The sequence below is a fragment of the Spermophilus citellus genome (genome assembly GCF_964194105.1).
Source record: "Spermophilus citellus genome assembly, chromosome: 8".
Lineage (NCBI taxonomy): Eukaryota > Metazoa > Chordata > Mammalia > Rodentia > Sciuridae > Spermophilus > Spermophilus citellus.
Window position 1 is genome coordinate 64778685 of NC_138189.1, and position 13825 is coordinate 64792509.

A 13825-nucleotide genomic window follows, 5' to 3' on the forward strand; every position below is an offset into this window, starting at 1 on the left:
CATTTTACAAATATTAAAATAAAGTGGTCAAGAAAGGACACAAGTTTTGTGTAGATGTTACAGTTTGGATTTGGAATGTCCACAAGGCTCTTGTATTGAAGGCTTGTTCCAAGCTTCTGAAGCTATTGGGAAAGTTTGGAAAAATGAGGAGGTGTGGGGCCTGGTTGGAGCAGGTGGGTCACTGGGGAATTCCCCGGAAGGTATATTTTATCCCTGGCCCTTGCCCTCCCCCTGCTTCCCCAACAGGAGTTTCTGCTTCACCACAGGCCTAAAAAAAATGATGGGGCAAGCAACCATGTACTGATACCTCTGAAACCATGAGCTAAAATAAGTTTTTCTCTGACTTTGACTTTCTGACTCTGATAAAGGTTAAGTGGTTCTGAAATCCATAGTTACAGAAGGGGTTTCCTAATTTGGCATGCAATCTCTCTCTCTCTCTCTCTCTCTCTCTCTCTCTCTCTCTCTCTCTCTCTCTTTTTGAGTTGTTTTTATCAAATATTTTGTTCCAGCAATGGGAAGCGGACTCACACAGTGGACCCAAGTTTTCATTTTTCTTGGATAAATACCTGTCATTAGGCTTGCTTGCCCATGTTCAACACTATAAGCTACCACCAAACTATTTAATGATTCTGTAACTTCCCACTTCTACATTCTTGACAACATTAGTGTTGTCTTGAATGTTACCTATTGTATTGTGTGTGCAGTGTCAAATTTCTTACCCTCACCCCAACACTGTTAATATTTTGGGCAAGATAATTTTTGTGCTGAGCATTGTTGGATGTTTAATAGCATCTATGTCCTCTGCCCACTGCATGCCAGAAATATTGCTCCAGTTTTAACATTCGAAACTGACTCCTGACATTGCCAAAGTCCCCTGAAGGCAACTACTCCCCACCCCACCCCAGTTATCGCTATAACTGGATTTACATTTTCCTAAGATAAATAGCAGTATTCACCTTTGCACGAGTTTCTATATAGGCTCTAGGAGTTTTCGTTCTGCCTCAGTAATTTGTATCTTTCAAGGAACTAGTCAGCTTCATCTAAATTGTCTTAATGTATTAAAATAAAATTGTTCAATTTTTTACCTCATTATCCCCTTTACCATCTGTAGGAAACATAGTGATGTTTTCCCTTTAGTTCCTGATATGAAAAATTTAGGCTTTCTTTATTTCTTTCTTGTTCAGCCTAGCCAGAGAGAGGTTCATCAGGTTTATTAATCTTTTCAAAGAACAAGGCTTTGTTTCCAAAGAATTTTCTCTATTGTTTTTCTGGCCTCAGTGTTATTTGGATTCCTATCTATTTTATTATTTCCTTTATGTTTTATCTTCTTCATTGATTTGGGTCCATTTTTCTCTTTCTAATAGAAGGATCTATCACTATAATTTCCTCTAAACACAACTTTGGATTCATCTTACAAATTTTTATTTATTATTTTTACTTTCATTCATTGCAAATATTTATAAATGCCTTTGTAATATTTTGCTTTGACCCATGAGTTACTTGAAAGTTTTTAGAAATTTCTCTCAATCATTTTCATTTCTAATCGTCATTTCATTTGCACTGGGCATAGAATTCTAGGTTGGCAATTTTTTTCTTTAGGTACTTGAAAGAGATCACTCTATTTTCTCTAGCTTACATAGTTTCTGATAGGTATTTTCTATCATTTTAACATTATTTTCCTCTGGTTTTTAAGATTTTTTTTTCTTTTTTGCAACTGATTTTCCACAATTTGGTGTATTTGAGGCCTGGTTGTTTTATTGTTTTTGTTTGTTGGTTGGTTTTGTTTAGTTTTAATGTTTACTCTAGTTGAGTTTAATAGACCTTCTTACAACTATGGGTTCATAGTTTTTATTAAATTTAAACAGTTTTAGATCTTTGTTTCTTTCAGTTTTCCCCCTAAACCTCCTCCTTATCATTCAAATCTTCCCTTCCTCTCCCTCACTTTGTAGAATCCCATTCATACATATATTTTTTTATTGTTTCCATTGCTATGATTAAGATTAAGCATACTCATTTTTTCCTTCTGAAATTTTTAATCTGTGCTTAATTCCATCAAGGGTAGTTCTTATTTCACTTACTTTTTCCTTTCAAATTTCAATTGTCATTTTTAATATGCTCTTTCCCTCCATGAACATATTTGAGCATATCTATAAGGCAGACTTGGAAATGACAAAGATTATGAGACTCATAGTCAGGTGTTAAACAACCAGTATGTATTTTACACCACTAATTCACATTCTTCCAGTTACAGATCATATGTTCCTCTTTCTTTGTTTGGGTAGTACATTGATTGGATGCTAGGCATTGTAAATTTTACATTTGTGGTACCAGATATTTCTGTATCCTTTAAATAATGTTGTATTTTGTCTTAAAATGTAATTAAGATATCAGAAATATGATTGCTCTGCCACTTGTTTTAAGATATGTTTGGTCAGGTTCAGAACACACAGTCTAGGTTTAGGTTGCTCCTATTAACTTTCCCTATAACCTATCATGAGATTTCTCTGCACTCTGGTGTGTGGAAAATTAATCTGTTTCCAACACTGTATAACTGCTGGTAATTATTCCTTTGATATTTTCAATAAATTCTTTATTTCATCAACATAGCCAGAGTCTATTCCAGAAAAATGATAAATGAAAGGGAAATAGTAGTCGCTGTTTACATTACAGTTACATGCATATGAGTATATAAATTATAAAATACATTGAAAGTCAGGCCAAACTACCAAATTTCTGTTTGATTCAAAACTATTCATTTCTTAGGAGGTGATACAGTACACAAGGATTAAGATCTGGGGTGAAGTATTAGAGTTCCATGTATTAAAGAAAAGAAACTCTAGATATAGGGAGATAAATTAGGAAATCGGTTCAATAATCTAGAAGCAATCAGTAGGGATGAGCACAGAGCTGTAGAAAAAGGAAAAAAATGGTCAATATGAGCAAATATTTGGAAAGAAGAAATTATTTGGAAGGAAGAATATGATGACAAACTGGAGAAAATGATTTTAGGAATGGAAAGGGAAGAGTCAAAGATGACTCCAAGATTTCAAGCGAGGGTGATACTAAAAGCAATGGGTGAGGAAAACAGGTTTAAACGGGAGAAGATGAGTAAGCTTTGGACCTGTGTTTTATGATGAAAGCAGCATATCCAAGTATCAGTGTCCTGCAGGCCATCAAAATCTCATGCTATCTTTCACAGATAATAGATCTGGGCATGGGAAATGAATCTGGAAAAAAGGTCAGTCAATAGGGAAAATTTTAGAGGCTTTTCAAATATATTGCAGTTCAAAATTCTATTTTCATGTCCATCTTACTTGAGTAAGAGAATATCTAATACTATTTTCTCTATTTTAGATATTTGAGTGCCTTTTGGTTTCTAGATTTGAAAAGGAATTAGAAATATCATAATAATGCAAGGGAAGCTTGTGCAATTACTTACACAAGTATTGGAAGCCTCACATAAAATGTTGTGTTTGAGGGAACTCCAGCCCATATTCTTTACCAGAATCTTGGATAACCTTCAGATAAACAAGCCTCCAATAGTCACCACCAGCAGTTGCCAGGCTAATGCTTTCATTTCCTTTCCATGGCACATTTCCCAAAGAATCTGAGCTTTTTGTGTTTTGATGAAAAAATTTATACAGCAGAAATAGGCTCTCGAAACACAACAGATTGATATTTTGTTCATTTTGTGATGCAGACAACTGACAAGATACATTGCATAATTGTCTATTCTCCATAAACAATTTTCCTAGGTTAGCAAACCATTCAGTGCTGCTTCAGACATGAACTGTAACATTCTGGGACATGTTAGAGATCACCTAGCTGTTTTATTTTGCAGATGTAGAGAGTACTGTTATGAAACAAAATAGTAATCTATCCAGATCATTGACATACTTAGAACTAGAACTAAATCTCGTAAAACTTTGCTCAACGTTACTTGAAATTCCATTACCTCTGCTCCTTTGTGAACACTTAAAAAAAAATCCTCTTAATATAGAAAGGTACCAGTCAAGCACAATTCCCTTGGTTTATTCAACTTAAGTGTCAGTATCTTCAGTCGTCCTGATTTCTGTTATACTCCCAAAGCAGCTGGTTAACCCTGGGTAATCTCCAATTGGCCTTCAAAGGTTCAGTTGATTTCATAACACATCAAAAACAAGCATTTGCTTATATGTTTTTTGTTACTACATGCCTTGACTCTGATTATGAGATAAACTTCTGGTTTCCATGGCTATGAATAAATAACAAAGTAAAATATGCCCCAACCTAAATGGTGGGAAAGTGAACAAATAAATACATCCTGATTCATGAATAATCATATCTGTCATATCCTTGTAGCCTTCAACATACAAATTGCAGAAATTTGCAAGCTGGCTTTTAGAAATGTTTATTTTATTTTCCTAACAAGCTTATTTGTGTCTTTTCGGTAGGCTTTTGATAGTGTTCCTTCTATGATGTGTGTGTGTGTGTGTGTGTGTGTGTGCACGCACATGTGCAAGCATGCATGCATATATGTGCTAGTGTACATTTTAAGGGTAAACTGATGATTACTTTTTTTATAATACTGTTTTATGTATAAAATCTTTTGTAAGTTCTAATACTTGTTTTCAATAATATCTTTTTCTTCAACCCCAATGGTGAAAGGGAACTTCCCTACCCCTATCCACACACAGGTTGCACAAGTAGAGGAATACTGGGGAGGACAGGAGGAAAGGTCCATGGTTCCTACACTACTGTTTGGGCTGCTTTGGCAGCTACTGTGTCAAAGGAAGTTCTGGGTTCACGGAAAAGTTTTTGTTTTGTCTCAGTTTCAATTTTCTTTTTTATTAATATGTATTAAATGTACGTATTATATGAATTCACAGTGAAATTTCCCTACAATATTGCATGCACTGATCATATCCATCACCCTTTCTCCAACCTTTCCCTTCTTCTCCCTTCCAGCACCCTACAAATAACACCAAGAACATTATTCTACTTTCAATTCAGCTTATATTTAGTTTCCTCATATGAGGGAAACACGAGATACTTGTCTTTTCTTTGTCTAGCTTATTGTGCTTAACATAATGTCCTCCAGGTCCATCCATTTTGCTGCATAAATCCATTATTTTTCTTTATGCCTGAATAATTCTCCACTGTGCATACATATGTATAATATATGCATATATATAATAAGTATATATACATGTATTATATACTATATTTTATTTATCCATTCATCTATTAATGGACATTTAGACTGATTCCATATCTTAGTTATCATGGATACTTCTGCAATTAACATGGACATGCAGCTATCTCTTACAAAAGAGTTCTGAGTTCATTTCCTTTGATATATACTCAGGAGTAGTATATCTGTATCACATTATAATCCTATTTTTAATTTTTAAAAAAATATTTGTAGTTTGAGAGACAACAATACCCTTATTTTATTTATTTATTTATTTTTTATGTGGTGCTGAGGATCAAACCCAGTGCTTCATACATGCTGGGCAAGTGCTCTGCCACTGAGCTAAAGCCCCAGCCCCCTCTAATTTTATTGAGGAACTTCCATACTATTTACAGGGTTCTTCTGTTAGGAAGCTGAAAATAAACAATCTATAAAATGTGATAGTGGCTGAGATATCCTGAAGCATCAAGAGCTCCTATCAATAAGGAGAATAAAGGGAGAGATCCCCTATCTCCCGCCCCAAACAGCATTTTAACTGCTGTTTTTCAGTGTTATAGGAAAACAAAAAACAAACAAATAAACAAACAAACAAAAACAGTAATTGACTATATTTTCCACAATTTGGTACTGAACCCACAACCCTGAGGACATGAATTTATTTTCTTCTTACTATTTCCATAAATATGCATTTAGCTCTTCCAAAATACTAGCTCTAAACAAGGCTACAAGTTGAGCAAATTATAAAACAGAATATTTCTAGTTAGAATGGTTTCCAGATTCCACAATTCAGGTTATAATCCAATGTATTATATTGGTATTTTATCCTCCATATGTTTTAATAACCATGTTGAATTACCATGCAACCCTCTAATTCAACTTATTGGACAAATGTAGTACACGAAGTTCAAGAATTTAGCCTCTGGTCACAATCATGTCTAAGGCAGAAATGCAGTCATCTGCACATTATAATTCCAGTTGATGGAATTTTCTATTATAGTTTCAGGCTATTACAATGTTTTCCATTTTCAATGTTAGTATGAAATCCTCGGGTAAAGTTGAATTACCCTTTGCTTAAACTAAAATAGCCTTTTTATGTCCAAACTACATAAGAAACTGTTTTTCGGGGCTGGGGATGTGGCTCAAGCGGTAGCGCGCTCGCCTGGCATGCGTGCGGCCCGGGTTCCATCCTCAGCACCACATACCAACAAAGATGTTGTGTCCGCCGAGAACTAAAAAATAAATATTAAAAAAAATTCTCTCTCTCTCTCTCTCTCTCTCTCTCTCTCTCTCTCTCTCTCTCTCTCTCTCTCTCTCCCCCCTCTCTCACTCTCTCTTTAAAAAAAAAAAAAAGAAAGAAACTGTTTTTATTCTAAGTCCATGACTCACAAATTCAATATGTTTGGATCACTTTCTTATGAGGTGAGTATCATTTTATACTGTTTTGATACAAACTTATCTGGTTCACATAGAATCAGGACATCAAGTTCATTTGAGTAAAATTTATTAAGTGTCTTTTAATTCCAAGTTTACATTAGATACTACTATTGCAAGAATCAACATACAGATGGAATTAAGAGGAGCTGTGATTCTTTTTATATGCACTCTACCACTTCAGTTGTTAAAAGTTGAATATATACATCAAATCATTTGCAGAGGCAGGGTTTTAGGGTGCCTAGCATATAAGGGCTTGCTTGGATACCAGATCCAGCTACACAATATGATGTCAATCATACTTTCTTATAATCCACTAAGAGAATAAAATCATGGCATTTACAGGTAGATGGATGGAGTTAGAGAAGATAATGCTAAGTGAAGTTAGCCAATTCCAAATAACCAAATGCTGAATGTTTTCTTTGATATAAGGAGGCTGATTCATAGTCAGATAGAGAGAGGGAGCATGGGAGGAATAGATGAACTCTAGATAGGGCAGAGGGGTGGGAGAGGAAGGGAGGGGTTGGAGGGGAATGACATGGGGTTATTAATGATAGTGGAACATGATGATCATTATTATCCAAAGTACATGTATGAAGACATGAATTAGTGTGAATATACTTTGTATACAACCAGAGATATGAAAAATTCTGCTTTGTATGTGTAATAAGAATTGTAATGCATTCCACTGTCATATATAAAAAATAATCCATTAAGTATTATCTGATCTTTTTAAAAAAATTCTGAGTAAAAATTCAGACTTATAGACTTCCTTTATGCAAAATATCACTCTTGTATGGTATATTCTTTCCACTCCCATCAAATAATCTTCACTAAAAGTTATTTCTACCTTATTCTGTTACTTTCAAACCTAGAGTGCCAGATATAAATAAACTGGTCAAAATGCCTTCCTGACAGATAGTCACAATGATGATTAGTCTATACCCATCAGACCAACATGGACTAGGAGATCCTCACTTTGAATGCAACCCAAACTCACCTCCCTTTCGTCGATTGAACATACTAGGTCTATTTAAGACTGAATCATTTCTTAACTGAACCAAATGGAACATTGAGCCATAGCTAAGCAGAGCAGTGGGGGTGAGGGAGTGTAGGGTTTGGGTGAGGTTCTAGGGTCTGCATACCTAACCTGCTTCATTGTACCATGGAAAGGGCAGAGACTTATCACTTAGGCCCTTACAGGACGTCCACCACAGATTCTCCATGGGTCTTCAAAGGGCATGTCATATGACTTTTATCCTCTTTTTTTCCTGATTTTAGTCTCATCCTGCTTTCCTTCCCATCACACATTTTTCTTTTAGCTCTTTTCTATGTGCTATTCCCTGACTGGCCTATCCTAAGATATCACCTTTTACTACAAAATAATGACACCTGCTTTTTGTTGTTTATATAATGCCCAGAAGTCCTCTGAATGTCAATGACTGGCTGCTGCAGCATGAAGGGATGAACTCTGGTCTCAGTTTCTACTACCTTTTGAAGTACATTAGGGGATTTAGAAATGAGTGGTTTCAGATGTAGTCAAGGTAAAGTGGGGATATCTATTCTTGGCTGTGGTTGATTTTTTAAGAGCACCTGAAATAAAATCAAATTTGCCACTAGAAATATCGTTTTCCCATTAAGGGTTACTCAATCTTGTCCTTGTGAAAAACACACATTACTATATTAACCTGACTTTTATTCTATTCTTTATGAACTAAGAACCATTTTCTTATTTGTTAAAGCTAGATGTATCCTCTTCAAGTCTAAATTGCCATGACCATGTTTCCTCCACAGTAATTGATAAAGACAAGCACCAAGTAGTATTATCACATTCTTTATCTCCAAGAGGTTTGGGGAAACCATTCAGTGTATCCTCCCACACATTATTAATTTATGTTATAAACTTCTATTATGATCCTACTATGTTTCAAGCACAGTATTAAATGATTTAAAAAATGATGAATAAGACAATTCCTTTGGTCAAAAAGCACATTGTTTTGGAGAAAGGCAGACTTAGACAATTATTAAATTATTGGGAAATACAAGGAGATAGATATGTTTCCAAATATAGAGGAGAATGTAGAAGGAATTAGTGCTAGGGGAAAAGGCAGCCTTCCTAGGGGAGATGCTGCCAAAGCTAATTCTTAAAGAATACATAGACATTTCCAAGCAAAAAGAATGGGAAATTGCTCTTAGGCACAGAGGATAGCATGAATGTGGCATAAACCTGAAAGACAGCATGGTACATAAAAGAGAAACTATTGGCAATTCAGGTTGTTTCAGCATAAACTTCAGACCAGGACCAATAGGACATGAAGGGCCATGTAAAACAAATTAAGAAGCTTGGAATTTATGCTATAGGTGATGGTGAGTCATTGAAAGGGATTTGTACCAGGGAGAAACACAGTTAAATCTCAGCAACAGCCCTGGAGTCTGCATGGAAGATGAATTAAGTACATACAGGGCAGTAGGCAAGGAGACAGACAAGCTACTGCTGAGTGCCTGGATTAAGGGAAGGGTGGAAGACAGATATAAAAAGGGGCCCAATGTAAAAAATTTGAGGGATGAAAAGTGGCATATGTACTTGCTGAGAGAAAATGGTTAAGGAGGGGGAAAAGCCAAGCATGATTCTAAGTCTAAAATGTTTCTCGATAAAGAGATGTACCAATACATGTAAGGCTGAAAATACAGGTGACTAATTCAGGACATGTTGAATTTAAAATGGAATGTCTGTCTATATTGGAATCCGTTATTCCGCCTGGCAGGCCTCGGCCCGTCCCCAGTCGCCCTGTCATCCACCCCGAGTGCGCGAGCCTCCCCGGAAGCCGGATATGCATCAAATAAATTTATAGGAATAAACAGTAACCCAGCAGTCAACCAGAACAAGAAGCAACATGAGCAGCTTCAAGAAGCAAGGAAGAAGAGGAGTACAAGCAATGCAGGACAGCCTAAATATTCAGGAGGACCTAGAGTCATCAGAAAAATGGTCATATAAAGACCTCAAGGAACACCTTAGACAGATGGAATGGAACCTCAAAGAGGATACAAGACAGCAAATTCAAGCAGCGAAAGAAAACATTGAGAATGAGTTACATAAACAGCTAAAAGAAGAAGTTAAGCATCTTTATAAGGAGATAGAGATTATAAAGAATAATCAAACAATAATTCTAGAAATGAAGGAAACGATAAACCAGATTAAAAACTCAATTGAGAGTATCACTAACAGAGTGGAACAAGTAGAAACCAGAACGTCAGATAATGAAGACAAAATATACCATCTTGAAAAGAGTCTAGCCAACTCAGAAAGGCTGGTAAAAAATCACGAGAAAAACATCCAAGAGATTTGGGATAACATGAAGAAACCAAACTTACGAGTCATCGGGATAGAAGAAGGTACAGAGATTCACACCAAGGGAATGAGAAACATATTGAATGAAATAATTACAGAAAACTTTCCAGAAATAAAAAAGGAAACAGATATACAAATTGAAGATGCATACAGGACACCGAGCACACAAAATCACAGTAGACCAACGCCAAGACACATTGTTATGAAGATATCCAATATACAGAACAAAGAGAAAATATTAAAAGCTACAAGAGAAAGGAGACAGATTACATTTAGGGGTAAACCAATACGGGTAACAACGGACTTTTCATCACAGACACTGAAAGCAAGAAGGTCATGGAACAATGTATTTCAAACACTGAAAGACAATGGATGCCAACCAAGAATTCTGTATACAGCAAAATTAAGCTTCAGGTATGACAACGAAATAAAGATCTTTCATGATAAACAAAAGTTAAAAGAATTTGCAGCCAGAAAACCTGCATTGCAAAGCATTTTGAGCAAAACACTACACGAGGAAGAAATGAAAAACAATAACCAAAACCATCAGTGGGAAGTGCCTCAGTAAAGACAGAGGGCGAGGGGAAAGATAATCACGGAGAAACAAACTAAATATTAAAAAAAAAAAAAGGATAAGCATTCAAACATGGATGGAAGTTCAAACCATATATCAATAGTAACTCTGAATGTTAACGGCCTAAACTCTCCAATAAAGCGACATAGGCTGGTATCATGGATTAAAAAGACAAATCCAACAATATGCTGCCTCCAGGAGACACATCTGATTGGAAAAGACATACACAGGCTGAAGGTGAAAGGATGGGAAAAAATATACCACGCACACAGTTCTCGTAAGCAAGCAGGAGTGGCCATCCTCATATCGAATAAAATCGACTTCAAGACTAAGTTAATCAAAAGGGATAAAGAAGGTCATTATATACTGTTAAAAGGATCCATTCACCAACAAGACATAACAATTATAAATATTTATGCACCAAACAATGGTGCTGCGACATTCATAAAACAAACTCTCCTCAAGTTCAAGAATCAAATAGACCACAACACAATAATTATGGGTGACTTCAACACTCCTCTTTCACCGTTGGACAGATCCTCCAAACAAAAACTGAATAAAGAAACTATAGAACTCAATATCACAATCAACAACCTAGACTTAACTGACATATATAGAATATATCAACCATCATCAAATGGATATACCTTTTTCTCAGCAGCACATGGATCCTTCTCAAAAATAGACCATATATTATGCCATAGGGCAACCCTCAGTAAATATAAAGGGGTGGAGATAATACCATGCATTTTATCTGATCATAATGGAATGAAACTGGAAATCAATGATAAAAGAAGGAAGGAAAAATCCTACATCACATGGAAAATGAACAATATGTTACTGAATGATCAATGGGTTACAGAAGACATAAAGGAGGAAATTAAAAAATTCTTAGAGATAAATGAAAATACAGACACAACATATCGGAATCTATGGGACACAATGAAAGCAGTTTTAAGAGGAAAATTCATCGCCTGGTGGTCATCCCTCAAAAAAAGAAAAAACCAACAAATAAATGAGCTCACACTTCATCTCAAAGCCCTAGAAAAGGAAGAGCAAAACAACAGCAAATGTAGCAGAAGACTAGAAATAATTAAAATTAGAGCGGAAATCAATGAAATTGAAACAAAAGAAACTATTGAAAAAATTAACAAAACTAAAAGTTGGTTCTTCGAAAAAATAAATAAGATCGACAGACCTTTAGCCATGCTAACGAAGAGAAGAAGAGAGAGAACTCAAATTACTAACATACGGGATGAAAAAGGCAATATTACAACAGATACTACAGAAATACAGAAGACAATTAGAAATTATTTTGAAAACCTATATTCCAACAAAATAGAAGATAGTGAAGACATCGATAAATTTCTTAAGTCATATGATTTGCCCAGACTGAGTCAGGAGGATACACACAATTTGAATAGACCAATATCAATGGATGAAATTGAAGAAGCCATCAAAAGACTACCAACCAAGAAAAGCCCAGGACCGGATGGATATACAGCGGAGTTTTACAAAACCTTTAAAGAAGAATTAAAACCAATACTTTTCAAGTTATTTCAGGAAATAGAAAAAGAGGGAGCTCTTCCAAATTCATTCTATGAGGCCAACATCACCCTGATTCCGAAACCAGACAAAGACGCCTCAAAGAAAGAAAACTACAGACCAATATCTCTAATGAACCTAGATGCAAAAATCCTCAATAAAATTCTGGCAAATCGAATACAAAAACACATCAAAAAAATTGTGCACCATGACCAAGTAGGATTCATCCCTGGGATGCAAGGATGGTTCAACATACGTAAATCAATAAATGTTATTCACCACATCAATAGACTTAAAGATAAGAACCATATGATCATCTCGATAGATGCAGAGAAAGCATTTGACAAAGTACAGCATCCCTTTATGTTCAAAACATTAGAAAAATTAGGGATAACAGGAACCTACCTTGACATTGTAAAAGCTATATATGCTAAGCCTCAGGCTAGCATCATTCTGAATGGACAAAAGTTGAAGGCATTCCCTCTAAAATCCGGAACAAGACAGGGATGCCCTCTATCTCCACTTCTATTCAATATAGTTCTCGAAACACTGGCCAGAGCAATTAGACAGATGAAAGAAATTAAAGGCATAAAAATTGGAAAAGAAGAACTTAAATTATCACTATTTGCAGATGACATGATTCTATACCTAGAAGACCCAAAAGGGTCTACAAGAAACTACTACAACTAATAAATGAATTCAGCAAAGTGGCAGGATATAAAATCAAAACACATAAATCAAAGGCATTTCTGTATATCAGCGACAAAACTTCGGAAACGGAAATGAGGAAAAACACTCCATTCACGATATCCTCAAAAAAAATAAAATACTTGGGAATTAACCTAACAAAAGAGGTGAAAGATTTATATAATGAAAACTACAGAACCCTAAAGAGAGAAGTTGATGAAGATCTTAGAAGATGGAAAAACATACCCTGTTCATGGATAGGCAGAACTAACATCATCAAAATGGCGATATTACCAAAAGTTCTCTATAGGTTTAATGCAATGCCAATCAAAATCCCAACGGCATATCTTGTAGAAATTGACAAAGCAATCATGAAATTCATATGGAAAAATAAAAGACCCAGAATAGCAAAAGCAATTCTAAACAGGAAGTGTGAATCAGGAGGTATAGCAATACCAGATTTCAAACTATATTACAAAGCAATAGTGACAAAAACAGCATGGTACTGGTACCAAAACAGGCGGGTAGACCAATGGTATAGAATAGAGGACACAGAGACTAATCCACAAAGTTACAACTATCTTATATTTGATAAAGGGGCTAAAAGCATGCAATGGAGGAAGGATAGCATCTTCAACAAATGGTGTTGGGAAAACTGGAAATCCATATGCAACAAAATGAAACTGAACCCCTTTCTCTCGCCATGCACAAAAGTTAACTCAAAATGGATCAAGGAACTTGATATCAAACCAGAGACTCTGCGTCTGATAGAAGACAAAGTTGGATCCGATCTACAAATTGTGGGGTCGGGCTCCAAATTCCTCAATAGGACACCCATAGCACAAGAGTTAAGAACAAGAATCAACAAATGGGACTTAATTAAACTTAAAAGTTTTTTCTCAGCAAGAGAAACAATAAGAGAGGTAAACAGGGAGCCTACATCCTGGGAACAAATTTTTACTCCTCACACTTCAGATAGAGCCCTAATATCCAGAGTATACAAAGAACTCAAAAAATTAGACAATAAGATAACAAATAACCCAATCAACAAATGGGCCAAGGACCT

The 13825-nt window shown here is 35.6% G+C and overlaps 1 protein-coding gene across 1 annotated transcript in view; it reads left to right on the plus strand.

Moving 5' to 3' along the window:
• The window catches only part of CFAP299 (cilia and flagella associated protein 299), a gene marked incomplete at its 3' end in the record, with an annotated part of 639152 nt that overhangs the window by 563604 nt on the left and 61723 nt on the right, over positions 1–13825 (plus strand). The window lies entirely within an intron of this gene.